General features: G+C 43.8%; 1 long non-coding RNA gene across 14 annotated transcripts in view; it reads left to right on the top strand.

The window, feature by feature from the left end:
* LOC116420428 overlaps positions 1–16,131 on the top strand; it is a 75,436-nt gene that overhangs the window by 23,081 nt on the left and 36,224 nt on the right. The window contains exon 1 of one of the 14 annotated variants that reach the window (XR_004230755.1): positions 7,361–7,380. The exons of 11 other annotated variants lie outside the window; for them this stretch is intronic. This is a non-coding gene — a long non-coding RNA (uncharacterized LOC116420428). Of the gene's footprint in view, positions 1–7,360; positions 7,381–13,926; positions 13,942–16,131 lie in introns of those variants that run through there. 2 more of the 14 variants (XR_004230756.1, XR_004230753.1) reach the window with 2 other exon arrangements.

Genomic DNA, 16,131 nt, shown 5'->3' with positions numbered 1-16,131 from the left:
CAATCCATTTATTGCTAGGGTGAAGGAGTTTGGGGGGGGTAGAGCCAGAGCGAATCTCCATGTCTGGGAATCCCAATGACCTTCAGCCCTTTACAGATGACTGAATAGAACATTTCAGTCGTTTGTGTAAAGAACTTCCATTGCCATACCAAGGCAAATCGAATGCGTCTCTTTATCCAGGAGTTCAACAAAGCATTCTAGAAGTAGAGAGAACTTTGGAAGTGAACCCTTAGAAAGATAATTGAAAGTGTCTTGAAAGTGTCTTCAAATTACCGCCTGCACAGAATCGGTCCATTGATGTGGATTTTAAAGTTGATTGCCAATTCGAATTTTTCCAAAGCTTTTAGCCATCCCAAGAAATAATGGAGAATTTCTTCCATGGGGGGCATTCCAATATGGAAAGGGTCCATCTAGCAATCCAAAATATCCTTGGGATTAACTAATTCCTCATCTACACCAAACCTTGGGGAGAGAAATGATTAAAAATACATGGTGTCCTTTGACGTGGACCCAAATTCTAATGGGACCATTCCCATTTGGGAGATGTAACATCAAAGAAGTTTCATATGGACTGTCCCAATTTTAGCTGGTAGGGCTTGGTTTTTTGGAGAAGACAATAAAGTCCAATTTCTTTGTGTGCAAAAAGAGTGGGAGAGGTCAGGATTTCAGTGTAATTGTGGAAGTTTAGAGGTTTCTTAGCATGACTATGCGCACCTTTCAAAGCACATCATGTTCCAGGCTTTGGGTTATTTTTCTTCTGTTTTTGTTTTAGATAAAGGAGAGGGTCGGCAGAGCCCGGCCTTATCCAGAACTGGGAGTTTACTGCCCCTTTGTAAATTGGATACAAACCTGATGCCTCTTGTAGTTAGGGATGGATCTCCTCCAGATCCCAGGGGCCTCCTTTATGTTTCTGGAGGCCCGTTGGAGGGTATCCCGGGTGCCTAGGGAGAAGTTCTTGGGCCTTTGGGGCGGATCTTTCCGGGCTGACTGCTACCCAGTCTGAGGTTGTAACAATTGGGTGGTGTTGGATAATTTGAGGCATGAAATGGATTTGGCACCAATTTCAGAGGGGGGCAGAGAAACCCCCATTTTATTGCTAGGGTAAGGAAAGTTCGGGGCAAGGGGTAGAGCCGGGGAGGAATCTGCACCTGTCTGGGAATCCCAATGACCTTCAGCCCTTAAGATGACTTGATAAGGCCAACCTTTCAGTCGTTTGTGTAAAGAACTTGCATTGCCATCACCAAGGCAAATCGAATCCGTCTCTTATTCAGGAGTTCAACAAAGCATTCTAGAAGTAGAGAGAACTTGGAAGTGGACACTTAGAAAGATAATTGAAAGTGTCTTAAAAGTGTCTCTCCAATTACTGCTCTGCAGAGAATCGGTGGCCATTGGATGTGGATTTTCCAAAGATGATTGCCAATTCAGACATTTTTCCACAGCTTTTAGCCATCCCAAGAAATAATGTGGGCAATTTCTCTCCATGGGGGCTATTCCAAGGTGGAAAGTGTCCATCTAGCAGGCATTCAAAATATCCTTGGGATTAACTAATTCCTCATCTACACCAAAACCTCGGGGAGAGAAATGATTAAAAAATGGCATGGTGTCCTTGACGTGGACCCAAATTCCCAATGGGACCATTCCCATTTGGGAGATGAAGGGGCATATAAAGAAGTTTCGTATAGACTGTCCCAATTCCTTAGCTGGTAGGGCTTGGGTTTGGAGTAGACACAAAGTCCAATTCTTTGTGTTTAAAAGAGTGGGAGAGGTCAGTTTTTGAGTGTAATTGTGGAAGCCTAGAGGTTTCTTAGCATGACTATGCGCACTTTTCAAAGCACATCATGTTCCATGGCTATTGCTTATTTTTTCTTCTGTTTTTGTTTTAGATAAAGGAGAGTTTGTCAGCAGAGCCGCCTCATCAGAACTGGTGAGTTTACTGCCCTTTGTAAATTGGATACAACCTGATGCCTCTTCTAGCTGGATGGATCCCTCCAGATCCCAGGGGCCTCCTATGTTTTCTGGAGTGCTCCAGTTGGAGGGTATCCTCGTGTGCCTAGGGGGGATGTTCTGCCGCCTTTGTAAGGCGGACTGCTTCCTGGGCTGACTGCTACCCAGTCTGAGTTGTAACAATTGAGGTGGTGTTGGATACATTTGCAGGCATGAAATGGATTCGGCACCAATTTCAGAGGGGGCAGAGAAACCCAATCCATTTTATTGCTAGGTGAAGGGTTCGGGGCAAGGGTAGAGCCGGAGCGAATCTGCACTCTGTCTGGGAATCCCAATGACCTTCAGCCCTTACAGATGACTGATATAGGCCAACCTTTCAGTCGTTTGTGTAAAGAACTTGCATTCCAACACAAGGCAAATCGAATTCCTCTCTTATTCAGGAGTTCAACAAAGAATTCTAGAAGTAGAGAGAACTTGGAAGTGAACACTTAGAAAGATAATTGAAAGTGTCTTGAAAGTGTCTCTCCCAATTACTGCTCTGCAGAGAATCGGTGTCCATTCGATGTGGATTTTCCAAAGTTGATTGCCAATTCAGATATTTTTCCACAGCTTTTAGCCATCCCAAAAATAATGTGAGCAATTTCTCTCCATAGGGCTATTCCAAGTTGGAAAGTGTCCATCTACGGCATCCAAAATATCCTTGGATTAACTAATTCCTCATCTACACCAAATCCTCGGGGAGAGAAATGATTAAAAAATGGCATGGTGTCCTTGACGTGGACCCAAATTCCCAATGGGACCATACCCATTTGGGAGATGATGGGGAATATAAAGAAGTTGCGTATAGAGTGTCCCAATTCCTTAGCTGGTAGGGCTTGGGATTGGAGAAGACACAAAGTCCAATTCTTTGTGTGCAAAAGAGTGGGAGAGGTCAGGTTTTGAGTGTAATTGTGGAAGCCTAGAGGTTTCTTAACATGACTATTCGCACCTTTCAACGCACATCATGTTCCACCGCTATTGCTTATTTTTTCTTCTCTTTTTGTTTTAGATAAAGGAGAGTTGTAGCAGAGCCGCCTCATCCAGAACTGGTGAGTTTACTGACCCTTTGTAAATTGGATACAACCATCCTCTTCTAGCTGGGATGGATCTCCTCCAGATCCCAGGGGCCTCCTATGTTTTCTGGAGTGCTCCAGTTGGAGGGTATCCTCGTGTGCCTAGGGGGGATGTTCTGCAGCCTTTGTAAGGCGGACTGCTTCCTGGGCTGACTGCTACCCAGTCTGAGTGGTAACATTTGAGGTGGTGGTTGATAGATTTGCAGGCATGAAATGGATTCTGCACCAATTTCAGAGGGGGCAGAGAAACCCAATCCATTTTATTGCTAGGTGAAGGAGTTTGGGGCAAGGGTAGAGCCAGAGCGAATCTGCACTATGTCTGGGAATCCCAATGACCTTCAGCCCTTACAGATGACTGATATATGCCAACCTTTCAGTCGTTTGTGTAAAGAACTTGCATTGCCATCACCAAGGCAAATCGAATGCGTCTCTTATCCAGGAGTTCAACAAAGCATTCTAGAAGTAGAAGCTTGGAAGTGAATATTAGAAAGATAATTGAAAGTGTCTTGAAAGTGTCTTCTCAAATTACTGCTCTGCACAGAATCGGTCCATTCGATGTGGATTTTCCAAAGTTGATTCCAATTCAGACTTTTTTCCAAAGCTTTTAGCCATCCCAAAAATAACGTGAGCAATTTCTTCCATGGGGGCTATTCAATATGGAAAAGGGTCCATCCAGCAGGCATCCAAAATGTCCTTGGGATTCTAATTCCTCATCTACACCAAATCCTTGGGAGAGAAATGATCAAAAAAATAGCATGTGTCCTTGACGTGGACCCAAATTCCAATGGGTCCATTCCCATTTATGAAGGGGCATACAAGAAGTTTCATATAGACTGTCCCAATTCCTTAGCTGGTAGGGCTTGGGTTTTGGAGAAGACACAAAGTCCAATTCTTTGTGCAAAAGAGTGGGAGAGGTCAGGATTTGGAGTGTAATTGTGGAAGCCTAGAGGTTTCTTAACATGACTATTCGCACCTTTCAAGCACATCATGTTCCACGGTTATTGCTTATTTTCTTCTGTTTTTTTTTTAGATAAAGGAGAATTCGTTGAGGCCCCTCCATCCAGAACTGGTGAGTTTACTGCCCATTGTAAATTGGATACAACCTGATGCCTCTTCTAGCTAGGATGGATCTCCTCCAGATCCCAGGGGCCTCCTATGTTTTCTGGAGTGCTCCAGTTGGAGGGTATCCTCGAGTGCCTAGGGAGGATGTTCTGCAGCCTTTGTAAGGCGGACTGCTTCCTGGGCTGACTGCTACCCAGTCTGAAGTGGTGGTGGATCGATTTGCAGGCATGAAATGGATTCTGCATTATTTCAGAGGGGGCAGAGAAACCCAATCCATTTTATTGCTAGGTGAAGGAGTTCGGGGCAAGGGTAGAGCCGGAGCGAATCTGCACCTGTCTGGGAATCCCAATGACCTTCTGCTCTTACAGATGACTGATATAGGCCAACCTTTCAGTCGTTTGTATAAAGAACTTGCATTGCCATCACCAAGGCAAATCGAATCCGTCTCTTATTCAGGAGTTCAACAAAGCATTCTAGAAGTAGAGAACTTGAAGTGAACACTTAGAAAGATAATTGAAAGTGTCTTGAAAGTGTCTCTCAATTTTGCTCTCAGAGAATCGGTGGCCATTCGATGTGGATTTTCCAAAGTTGATTGCCAATTCAGACATTTTCCACAGCTTTTAGCCATCCCAAGAAATAATGTGAGCAATTTCTCTCCATGGGGGTTATTCCAAGGTGTAAAGTGTCCATCCAGCAGGCATCCAAAATATCCTTGGGATTAACTAATTCCTCATCTACACCAAATCATTGGGGAGAGAAATGATCAAAAATACATGGTGTCCTTGACGTGGACCCACATTCAATGGGACCATTCCCATTTGGAGATGAAGGGCATATAAAGAATTTTCGTATAGACTGTCCCAATTCCTTAGCTGGTAGGGCTTGGTTTGGAGAAGACACAAAAGTCCAATTCTTTGTGTGCAAAGAGTGGGAGAGGTCAGGTTTTGAGTGTAATTGTGGAATCCTAGGGTTTCTTAGCATGACTATGGCACCTTTCAAAGCACATCCATGTTCCACGGCTATTGCTTATATTTCCTTCTGTTTTTGTTTTAGATAAAGGAGGTTCGTCAGCAGAGCCCTCCTCACCCAGAACTGTGAGTTTACTGCCCCTTTGTAAATTGGATACAACCTGATGCCTCTTTCAGCTAGGATGGATCTCCTCCAGATCCCAGGGGCCTCCTATGTTTTCTGGAGTGCCAGTTGGAGGTGCCCTCGGTGCCTAGGGAGGATTTTAGGTTTTGTATGGCTGACTGCTCCAGTCTGAGTGGTAACAATTGAGGTGGTAGTGGATACATTTGCAGGCATGAAATGAATTCTGCACCAATTTCAGAGGGCAGAGAGCCAATCCATTTTATTGCTAGGGTGAAGAGTTGGGGCAAGGGTAGAGCCAGAGCGAATCTGCACTATGTCTGGGAATCCCAATGACCTTCAGCCCTTACAGATGACTGATATTGGCCAACCTTTCAGTCATTTGTGTAAAGAACTTGCATTGCTATCACCAAGGCAAATCGAATCCGTCTCTTATTCAGGAGTTCAACAAAGCATTCTAGAAGTAGAGAGAACATGGAAGTGAACGCTTAGAAAGATAATTGAAAGTGTCTTGAAAGTGTCTCTCCAATTACTGCTCTGCAGAGAATCGGTGGCCATTCCATGTGGATTTTCCAAAGTTGATTGCCAATTCAGACATTTTTCTAAAGCTTTCAGCCATCCCAAGAAATAATTGGCTAATTTTCTCTCCATGGGGTTTCCACGGTGGAAATGTCCATGTAGCAGGCATCCAAAATAACCTTGGGATTAACTAATTCCTCATCTACACCAAATCCTCGGGGAGAGAAATGATTAAAAAATAGCATGGTGTCCTTGACGTGGACCTAAATTCCCAATGGGACCATTCCCATTTGGGAGATGATGGGGCATATGAGGAAGTTTCCTATAGACTGTCCCAATTCAACAGCTGGTAGGGCTTGGGTTTGGAGAAGACACAAAGTCCAATTCTTTAATGTGCACAAAAGTGATTAGGAGGGTCAGGTTTTGAGTGTAATTATGGAAGCCTAGAGTTTTCCTTAGCATATTATTCACACCGTTCAAAGCACATCATGTTTAAACGTGCTTGTTTTCTTTCTGTTTTTGTTTTTAGATAAGGAGAGTGCGTCAGCAGAGCCCACCACCATCCAGAACTAGTGAGTTTCTGCCCTTTGTAAATTGGATACAACCTGATGCCTCTTCTGGTGGATGGATCTCCTCCAGATCTGAGGGGCCTCCTATGTTTTCTGGGTGCTCCAGTTGGAGGGGTGTCCTCAGGTGCTAGGGAGGATGTTCTGCACTGCTTTGTGGCTGACTGCTTCCTGGGCTGACTGCTACAGTCTCAGTCAGTAACAATTGAGGGTGAGTGGTGGATTCATTTGCAGGCATGAAACAGATTCTACCCCCAATTTCAGAGGGCCAGAGAGCTAATCCATTTTTCTTGCTAGGTGAAGCAGTTCAGGGGCAGGAGTATGAGGAGCCAGAGTGAATCTGCTATTTCAGAAATCCCCAATGGCGCCAGCCCTTATAGATGACTGATATATTAACTTTCAGTCGTTTGTCTGAAACTTACCATCACCAAGCCAAATCAATCAGTCTCTTATTCTGGAGTTCAACAAAGTATTCTTGAAGTAAGAGAGAACATGAAGTAACTTAGAAAGATAATTGGATAATCCCGAAGAGCCGGTATCTCAATTGCTGCTCTGCAGATTATCAGTGTATTCGATGTGGATTTTCCAAGTTGATTGCCAATTCAGACATTTTTCCACAACTTTTAGCCATCCCAGAAATAATGAGCAATTTCTCTCCATGGGGCTATTCAGGTGGAAAGTGTCCATCTAGCAGGCATCCAAAATAACCTTGGGATTAACAAACACTCATCTACACGAAATCCTCAGGAAAGTTAAAAAACACTTTAGTGTCCTAGACGTGGACACAAATTCCCAATGGGACATTCCATTTGAGAGTGATGGAGCATATAAAAGAAGTTTGGTATAGACAGTCCCAATTCCTTGCTGGTAGGGCTTGGGTTTGGAGAAGACACAAAAGATCCAATTCTTTGTGTTGCAAAAGAGTGGGAGAGGTCAGGTTTTTAGTGTAATTGTGAAGCCTAGAGGTTTCTTAGCATGACTATGCGCACCTTTCAACACATCATATTCACGGCTATTGCTTATTTTTCTTTTCTATTTTTTGTTTTAGATAAAGGAGGTGTGTCATTGGGCCGCCTCATCCAGAACTGGTGAGTTTACTGCCCTTTACAAGTGGATTCAACCTGATGCTCTTCACATGGATGGATCTCCGGTCCCAGGGCCTCCCTATGTTTTCACTGGGTGCTCCAGTTGGAGGTGTCTCAGGTGCCCCTAGGGATGTTCTGCGGCCTTTGTGTGGCTTACTGATTCCTGGGCTGACTGCTGCAGTGGGTGGTAACAATTGAGGTGGTGAAGGTAGATACATTTGCAGGCATGAAATGGTTCTGCACCAATTTCAGAGGGGCAGAGGCAATCCCATTTTATTGCTAGGTGAAACAGTTCGGGCAAGAAAGGGTAGAGGGCTGGAGGCAGATCTGCCCTATATCTGGGAATCCATGACCTTCAGCCTTACGGTGACTGATATAGGCCAACCTTTCAGTCAGTTTGTGTAAAGAACTTGCATTGCCCTGCAAGGGCAAATCGGAATGTCTCTTATTCTGGGTTGAAAAACGTATGGTGAAGTAGAAGGAGCTTAGGAGGGATCATAGAAAGATAATTGGATATCACGAAGAGCCTTGAAGTGTCTCCCAGTACGCTCTACTGAAGAATGGGTGGCCAATAGATATTGGTGCCAAGTTCATTGCCAATTCAGACATTTTTCTACACCTTTCAGCCATCCCATGAAACAATGACAATTTCTCTCATAGGGGGCTGTTCAAGGTGGAAAGTGTTCATCTAGCAGAGCCATCCAAAAGCAACAGCAGGATTAACTAATTCCTTATCTACACCAAATCCTTGTGGAGAAATGATTAAAAAAAATACCTTGGTGTCCTTGATGTGCACCTAAATTCCCAATGGGACCATTCCCATTTGGGAGATGATGGGGCAAATAAGTTTAAATAGACTGTCCCAATTCATAGGCTGGTAGGGCTTGGGTTTTGGAGAAGACACAAGGGTGCAAATCTTTGTGTGCAAAGTGGGGAGAGGTCAGGTTTTGAGTGTAATTGTGGAAGCCTGGGGTTCTTAGCATGACTATGCACCCTTTCAATATCATGTTCACGGTATTGCTTATTTTTCTTTCTGTTTTGTCTTAGATAAGAGGGAGAGTGCGTCAGCGAGCCTGCCTCATCCAGAACTGGTAGGTTTACTGCTTGCTTTAAATTGGTGCAACCTGATGCTGCCTCTCTTGGCCACCTAGGATGGATCTCCTCCAGATCCCAGGGGCTCCTATGTTTTCTGAGTGCTCAGTTGGAGGGTGTCCTCGGGTGCCCCTAGGGAGGATGTTCTGTGGCCTTTGTATGGCTGACTGCTACCCAGTCTGAGTGGTAACAATTGAGGGTGGTAGTGGATACATTTGCAGGCATGAAGTGGTCTGCACCAATTTCAGAGGGCAGAAACCCAATCCATTTGTGCTAGGTGAAGCAGTTCGGGGCAAGGGTAGAGCCAGAGCAGATCTGCACTATGTCTATGGGAATCAATGACCTTCAGCCTTACAGATGACTGATATAGGCCAACCTTTCAGTCGTTTGTGTAAAGAACTTTGCATTACTATCAACAGGCAAATCAGATCAGTCTCTTATTCGGGAGTTCAACAAAAGCATTATAGAAGTAGAGAACTTGGGAAGTGAATGCTTAGAAGAAAGATAATTGAAAGTGTCTTGAAAGTGTCTCTCAATTACTGCTCTACTGAAGAATCAATTGGCCATTCGATGTGGATTTTCCAAAGTTGATTGCCAATTCAGACATTTTTCTAAACTTTCCAGCCATCCCAAAATAATGTGACAAATTACTCTCCATGGTGGTTTTCAAGGTGGAAAAATGTCACATGTAGCAGAGCATCAAAATAACATGGGATTAACTAATTTCCTCATCTACGCCAAATCCACGGGAGAGAAATGATTAAAAAATAGCATGAATTGTCCTTGACGTGGACACAAATTCCCAATAGGACCACATTCCATTTTGGGAGATGATGGGGCATATAAGGAAGTTTTGTATAGACTGTCCCAATTCCTTAGCTGGTGGGCTTGGGTTTGGAGAAAGACACAAAGTCCAATTCTTTGTGTGCAAAAGAGTGGGAGAGGTCAGGTTTGGGTGTATTATATGGAAGCCTAGAGGTTTTTAGCATGACTATTCGCACCGTTCAAAAGCACATCATGTTCCACAGCTATTTAACTATTTTCTTTCTGTTTTTTGTTTAGATAAAGGAAGTGCGTCAGCAGGCCGCCTCATCCGACACAGTGATTTTCCTTCCCTTTATAGAGTGGATACAACCTGATGCCTCTCTTCTAGGTGGGATGGTCTCCTCCCAGATCTGAGACCTCCTATGTTTTCTGGAGTGCTCCGTTGGAGGTGTCCTCGGGTGCCCTGGGAGGATGTTCTGCTGCACCCTTTGTGTGGCTGACTGCTTCCTGGGCTGACTGCTGCAGTCTGAGTGGTAACAATTGAGGTGGTGGATAGATTTGCAGGCATGAAATGGATTCTGCAACAATTTCTAAGAGGGGCAGAAACCAATCCATTTTATTGCTAGAATTGGCTTCTGTTGTTCCGGAGACGAGGGTAGAGCCCAAGAGCAGATCTGCACTATGTCTGGGAATCCCAATGACCTTCAGCCCTTACAGATGACTGTGTAGGCCAACCTTTCAGTCGTTTGTGTAAGAACACATTGCCATCAACAAGCCAAATCAGATCGAAATTATACATTACGGGTTCAACCAAAGTATTCTTAAATGAAGAACTTGGAAGTGAACACTTAGAAAGATAATTGGATAATCCCGAAGGGCCTTGAAAGTGTCTCTCCAATTACTGCTCTGCAGATTATCGGTGGCCATTCGATGTGGATTTTCCAAGTTGATTGCCAATTCAGACATTTTCCACAACTTTTATGCCATCGAAGAAATAATGTGAGCAATTTCTCTCCATGGGGCTATTCAAGGTGATGTGTCCATCTATGAGCATCAAAAATAACCTTGGGATTAACTAATTTCGCCTCTACACAAATCTTATGGAAAATGATTAAAAAATAGCTTGGTGTCCTTGATTATTTTTGAAATTAATGGGACCATTCCCATTTGGGAGATGAAGAGCATATAAAGAAGTTTCGTATAGACTGTCCCAATTCCTTAGCTGGTAGGGCTTGGGTTTGGAGAAGACACAAAGTCCAAATCTTTGTGTGCAAAACAGTGGGAAAAGTCAGGTTTTGAGTGTAATTGTGGAAGCCTAGAGGTTTCTTAGCATGACTATGCGCACCTTTCAAAGCACATCATGTTCCACGGCTATTTAACATTTTTCTTTCTGTTTTGTCTTAGATAAAGGAGAGTGCGTCAGCAAACCCTCCACATCCAGAACTGTTGAGTTTACTGCCCTTTGTAAATTGATGACCTGTTCCTCTTGTAGCTAGGATGGATCTCACTCAGATCCAAGGGGCCTCCTATGTTTCTTTCTGGAGTGCTACAGTTGGAAGGTGTCACTCAGGTACCCTAGGAGGATGTTCTGCAGCCTTTGTATTTGGCTGCTTCCTGGGCTGACTGCCCAGTCTGAGTGTGAATTGAGGTGGTGAGGTGGATGAGTTTGCAGGCATGAAATGGATTCTGCACCAATTTCAGAGGGGCAGAGGCAATCCATTTATTGCTAGGTGAAGCTGTTCGGGAGACGAGGAGTAGAGCCAGGCAGTCTGCACTATGTCTGGAATCCCAATGACCGCTTCAATACCTAGATGATTGATATAAGTAACCTTTCAGTCGTTTGTGTAAAAAAGAACTTTGTTGCATCAACAAGCCAAATCGAATCAGTCTCTTATTCTGGAGTTCAACAAAAGTATTCTTGAAGTAGAGAACTTGGAAGTGAACACTTAGAAAATAGTGGATAATCGAAGAGCCTTGAGATATCTCAATTACTGCTCTGCAGATTATCGGTAGCCATTTGATGTGGATTTCCAAAGTTGATTGCCAATTCGACATTTTCCCCAGCTTTTATCATCCAGAAATAATGTGAACATTTCTCTCATGGGGCTATTCAAGGTGAAAGTGTCCATCTAGCAGGCATCCAAAATAACCTTGGGATTAACTCATTCTCATACACCAAATCTCGGGAAAATGATTAAAAATAGCATGGTGTCTAGACGTGGACAAAATTCCCAATGGGACCATTCCATTTGGGAGATGATGAGACATATAAAAGTTTGTATAGACAGTCCCAATTCCTAGCTGGTAGGGCTTGAGTTTGGAGAAGACACAAGATCCAATTCTTTGTGTGCAAAAAGAGTGGGAAGGTCAGGTTTGAAGGTGTAATTGTGAGCCTAGGGTTTCTTAGCTTTGACCTTCTACACCTTTCGCGCACATCATGTTCACAACTGTTGCTTATTTTTTTCTTTCTGTTTTGTTTAGATAAAGGAAATTAATACGGCAGAGCCACCTCATCCAAGAACAGGTAGCAGGTTTACTGCCGCTTTATAAAATTGGATACAACCTGATGCCTCTTCCTAGCTAGGATGGATCTCTTCAGATCCCAGGGGCCCTCCCTAGCACTGGAGTGCCCAGTTGGAGGGTGTCCTGGGGTGCCTAGGGAGGATGTTCTGCGACGCTGTGCTGTTCTGCTTCCTGGGCTGACTGCTACAGTCTGAGTGGTAACAATTGAGGGTGGTAGTACATTTGCAGGCATGAAATGGATTCTGCACCAATTTCAGAGACAGAGAGCCAATCTGTTTGTTGCTGGGTGATTTTGAGTTCGAGACGAGGGAGTAGAGCCAGGCCAATCTGCACTATATCTGGGAATCCCAATGACCTTCAGCCCTTACAGATGACGGATATGAAGCCAACCTTTCAGTCAGTTGTGTGAGAACTTGCATTACTACCACCAAGGGCAAATCGAATCCTCTCTTATTCACGGGTTCAAAAACGTATAATTGAGTAGAGAACTTAGAGGAACACTTAGAAAAATGGTGGATAATCAAGGAAACCTTGAAAGTGTCTCTCCAATTACTGCTCTGCAGAATGGGTGGCCATTAGATATTGATTTTCAAAGTTCTGCCAATTCAGACATTTTCCACCTTTAGCCATCCATATTGAAACAATGTGAGCAATTTCTCCATGGGGGCTATTCCAAGTTGGAAAAGTATTCATCTAACAGGCATCAAAATAACCTTGGGATTAACTAATTCATATCTACACCAAATCCTTATGGAGAAATGATTAAAAATAGCTCAATTGTCCTTGATTAACTAAATTGCCAATGGGATATTTACATTTGGAGATGATGGGGCATATAAAGAGTTCGTATAGACTTATTCCCAATTCCTTAGCTGGTGGGAGCTGGGTTTGGAAGACACAAAGTCAAATCTTTGTGTGCAAAAAGAGTGGGAAGGTCAGGTTTTCCCGGAGGTAATTGTGGGAAGCTAGAGGTTTCTTAGCATGACTATGCACCTTTCAAACATCATGTTCACAGCTGTTGCTTATTTTTCTTTCTGTTTTGTCTTAGATAAAGGAGAAGTGCGTCGGCAGAGCCGCCTCATCCAGAACTAGTGGTACTGCCCTTTACAGCAAGTGGATACAACCTGATGCACTCTGTGGCTGGATGGATCTCCTCCAGATCCCAGGGGCCTCCCTGTGTTTTCTGGAGTGCTACAGTTGGGAGGGGTGGTCTCAGGTTGCCTAGGGAGGATGTTCTGCAGCCTTTGTGTGTGCTTCTGGGCTGAGCTGCTGCCCAGTCTGAGTGGTAACAGGTGAGGGTGGAGGTGGATGGGTTGCAGGCATGAAATGGTTCTGCACCAATTTCAGAGGCAGAGGCCAATCCATTTTGTTGCTAGGTGAAGCTGTTCAGGGGTTGAGGGTAGGCCAGGCAGATCTGCACTATGTCTGGGGAATCCCAATGAGCTTCCAGCCCTTACAGATGACTGATATAGGCCAACCTTTCAGTCGTTTGTGTAGACTTGCATTGCCGTCAACAAGCCAAATCGAATCAGTCTCTTCTGGGTTCAACAAAGTATTCTTGAGTAGAGAGAACTTGGAAGTGAACACTTAGAAAATAATTGGATAATCCGGGGAAGCCTTGTAGAAAGTATACCATTACTGCTCTGCAGATTATCGGTGACCATTCGATGTGGATTTTCCAAAGTTGATTGCCAATTTAGACATTTTTCCACAGCTTTTAGCCGTCCCAAGAAATAATGAGCAATTTCTCTCCATGGGGGCTATTCAGGTGGAAAGTGTGTCCATCTAGCAGAGCATCCGAAATAACCTTGGATCAACTCATTCCTCATCTACAAATCCTCGGGGAGAGAAATGATTAAAAAATAGCATGGTGTCCTTGACGTGGACACAAATTCCCAATGGGACCATTCCCATTTGGGAGATGATGGGGCATATAAAGAAGTTTGGTATAGACAGTCCCAATTCCTTAGCTGGTAGGGCTTGGGTTTGGAGAAGACACACAAGTTAATTCTTTGTGTGTAAAAGGTGGGAGAGGTCAGGTTTGAGTGTAATTGAGCCCTGGGGTTTCTTAGCATGACTATTCCTTTGCTTTCTTTTGCATCATATTCATGGCTGTGCTTATTTTTCTTTCTGTTTTGTTTTAGATAAAGGAAGTGTCAGCGGAAATTACCTCATCCAGAACTGGTGAGTTTGCTGCCCCTTACAACTAAATTAGATACAACCTAGTGCCTCTTCTAGCTAGGATGGATCTCCTCAGATCCAGGGGCCTCCTATGTTTTCTGGAGTGCTCAGCTGGAGGTGTCCTCAGGTGCCTAGGGAGGATGTTCACGGGGGACGCTGGCCTTGACTTACTGGCCTGGGCTGGCTACTACCCAGTCTGAGTGGTAACAATTGAGGTGGTGGTAGATACATTTTGGCATGAAATGGATTCTACCAATTTCAGAGGGCAGAAAACCCAATCTATTTTATTAACAGGTGATGCAGTTCGGGGCAAGGGTAGAGCCAGAGCCAATCCTGAACTATATCTGGGGTCAGCCAGGCCTTCAGCCCTTACAGATTGACTGATGTAGGCCAACCTTTCAGTCAGTTTGTGTGAAACTTGCATTGCCACCACCAAGGCAAATCGAATCCGTCTCTTATTCTGGAGTTAAAAACGTATAATTGAAGTAGAAGAACTTAGGAGGAACATAGAAAAGGTGGATAATCACGAAGAGCCTTGAAAGTCTCTCCAATTACTGCTCTACAGAGAATGGGTGGCCATTAGATGATGATTTTCAAGTTCATTGCCAATTCAGACATTTTCCACACCTTTTGTATACATGAAACAATGCAGTATTTCTACATGGGGAGCTGTCCAAGGTGGAAAATTTCATCTAACTTGAGCATCAAAAATAACCTTAGGATTAACAATTCCTTATCACCAAATCCTTGGAAGAAGTAGTTAAAAAAATAACATGGTGTCCTTGATGTTACCCAAATTCCCCAATGGGACCATTCCCATTTGGAATGATAGAACATAACAAAGAAGTTTCATTATGGAACTTCATACAAATTTCCTTAGCCTGGTAGGGCTTGGGTTTGGAAGACACCAAGGTCAAATCTTTGTGTGCAAAAGAGTGGAAAAGTCAGGTTTTGAGGAAGTAATTGTGGGAAGCCTAGAGGTTTCTTAGCATGACTATGCACACCTTTGACACATCATGTTCCACGACTGTTGCTTATTTTTGTTTTCTGTTTTGTCTTAGATAAGGAGAGGAGTGCGTCGGCAGAACGCATCATCCAGAACTGGTGAGTTTACTGCCCTTTGTAAGAATTGGATGCAACCTGATGCCTCTTCCTTCTAGGATGGATCTCCTCCAGATCTGAGGGGCCTCCCTATGTTTTTCTGGTGCTACCGTTTGGAGGTTGTCCTCAGGTTGCCTAGGGAGGGATGTTCTGCGGCCTTTGTATGGCTGACTGCTTCTGGACTGACTGCTACCCAGTCTGGTGGTAACAATTGAGGTGGTGGTGGATAGATTTGCAGCATGAAATGGATTCTGCACCAATTTCGGAGGCAGAGAAACCCAATCCAATTTGTTAGCAAGTGAAGCTGGTGTTCCGGGGCAAAGGGAGTAGAGGCAGACGAATCTGCACTATTTCTGGGAATCCCAATGACCTTCAGCCCTTACAGGTGACTGATATAGGCCAACCTTTCAATCGTTTGTGGAAAGGGCATTGTATCAACAAGCCAAATCGAATCAGTCTCTTATTCTGAGTTCAACAAGTATTCTTGATAGAGAACTTGGAAGTGAACACTTAGAAGATAATTGGATAATCCAGAGAGCCTTGAAAGTGTCTCTCCAATTACTGCTGCCGTTATCTGATGGCCATTCGGTATTGGATTTTCCAAAAGTTGATTGTGGTCAGACATTTTCCAAAGCTTTTATACATCCCAAGAAATAATGGAGCAATTTCTGCTCTCCATGGGGGCTATTCAAGGTGGAAAATGTCCATCAACAACATCCAAAATAACCTTGGGATTAACTCATTCCTCATCTACCAAATCCTCGGGAGAAATGATTAAAAAAAATAGCATGGTGTCCTAGACGTGGACCACAAATTTAATAGGACATTCCCATTTACAGGAGATAGTAGAGCATATAAAGAAGTTTTGGTATAGACAGTCCAATTCCTTAGCTGGTAGGGCTTGGGTTTGGAGAAGACACAAAGTCCAATTCTTTGTGTGCAAAAGAGTGGGAGAGGTCAGGTTTTGAGTGTAATTGCTTGGAAGCCTAGGGTTTCTTAGCATGACTGACTCGCACCTTTCAACGCACATCATGTTCACGGCTATTGTATTTTTCTTTCTGTTTTTGTTTTAGATAAAGGAGGTGTGTCGGC

Source organism: Sarcophilus harrisii, unplaced genomic scaffold, assembly GCF_902635505.1.
Source record: "Sarcophilus harrisii unplaced genomic scaffold, mSarHar1.11, whole genome shotgun sequence".
In the NCBI taxonomy this organism is placed as follows: Eukaryota; Metazoa; Chordata; class Mammalia; order Dasyuromorphia; family Dasyuridae; genus Sarcophilus; species Sarcophilus harrisii.
Note: the sequence above shows the minus strand (reverse complement) of the source record. Positions and strands in the feature narration are given on the sequence as shown.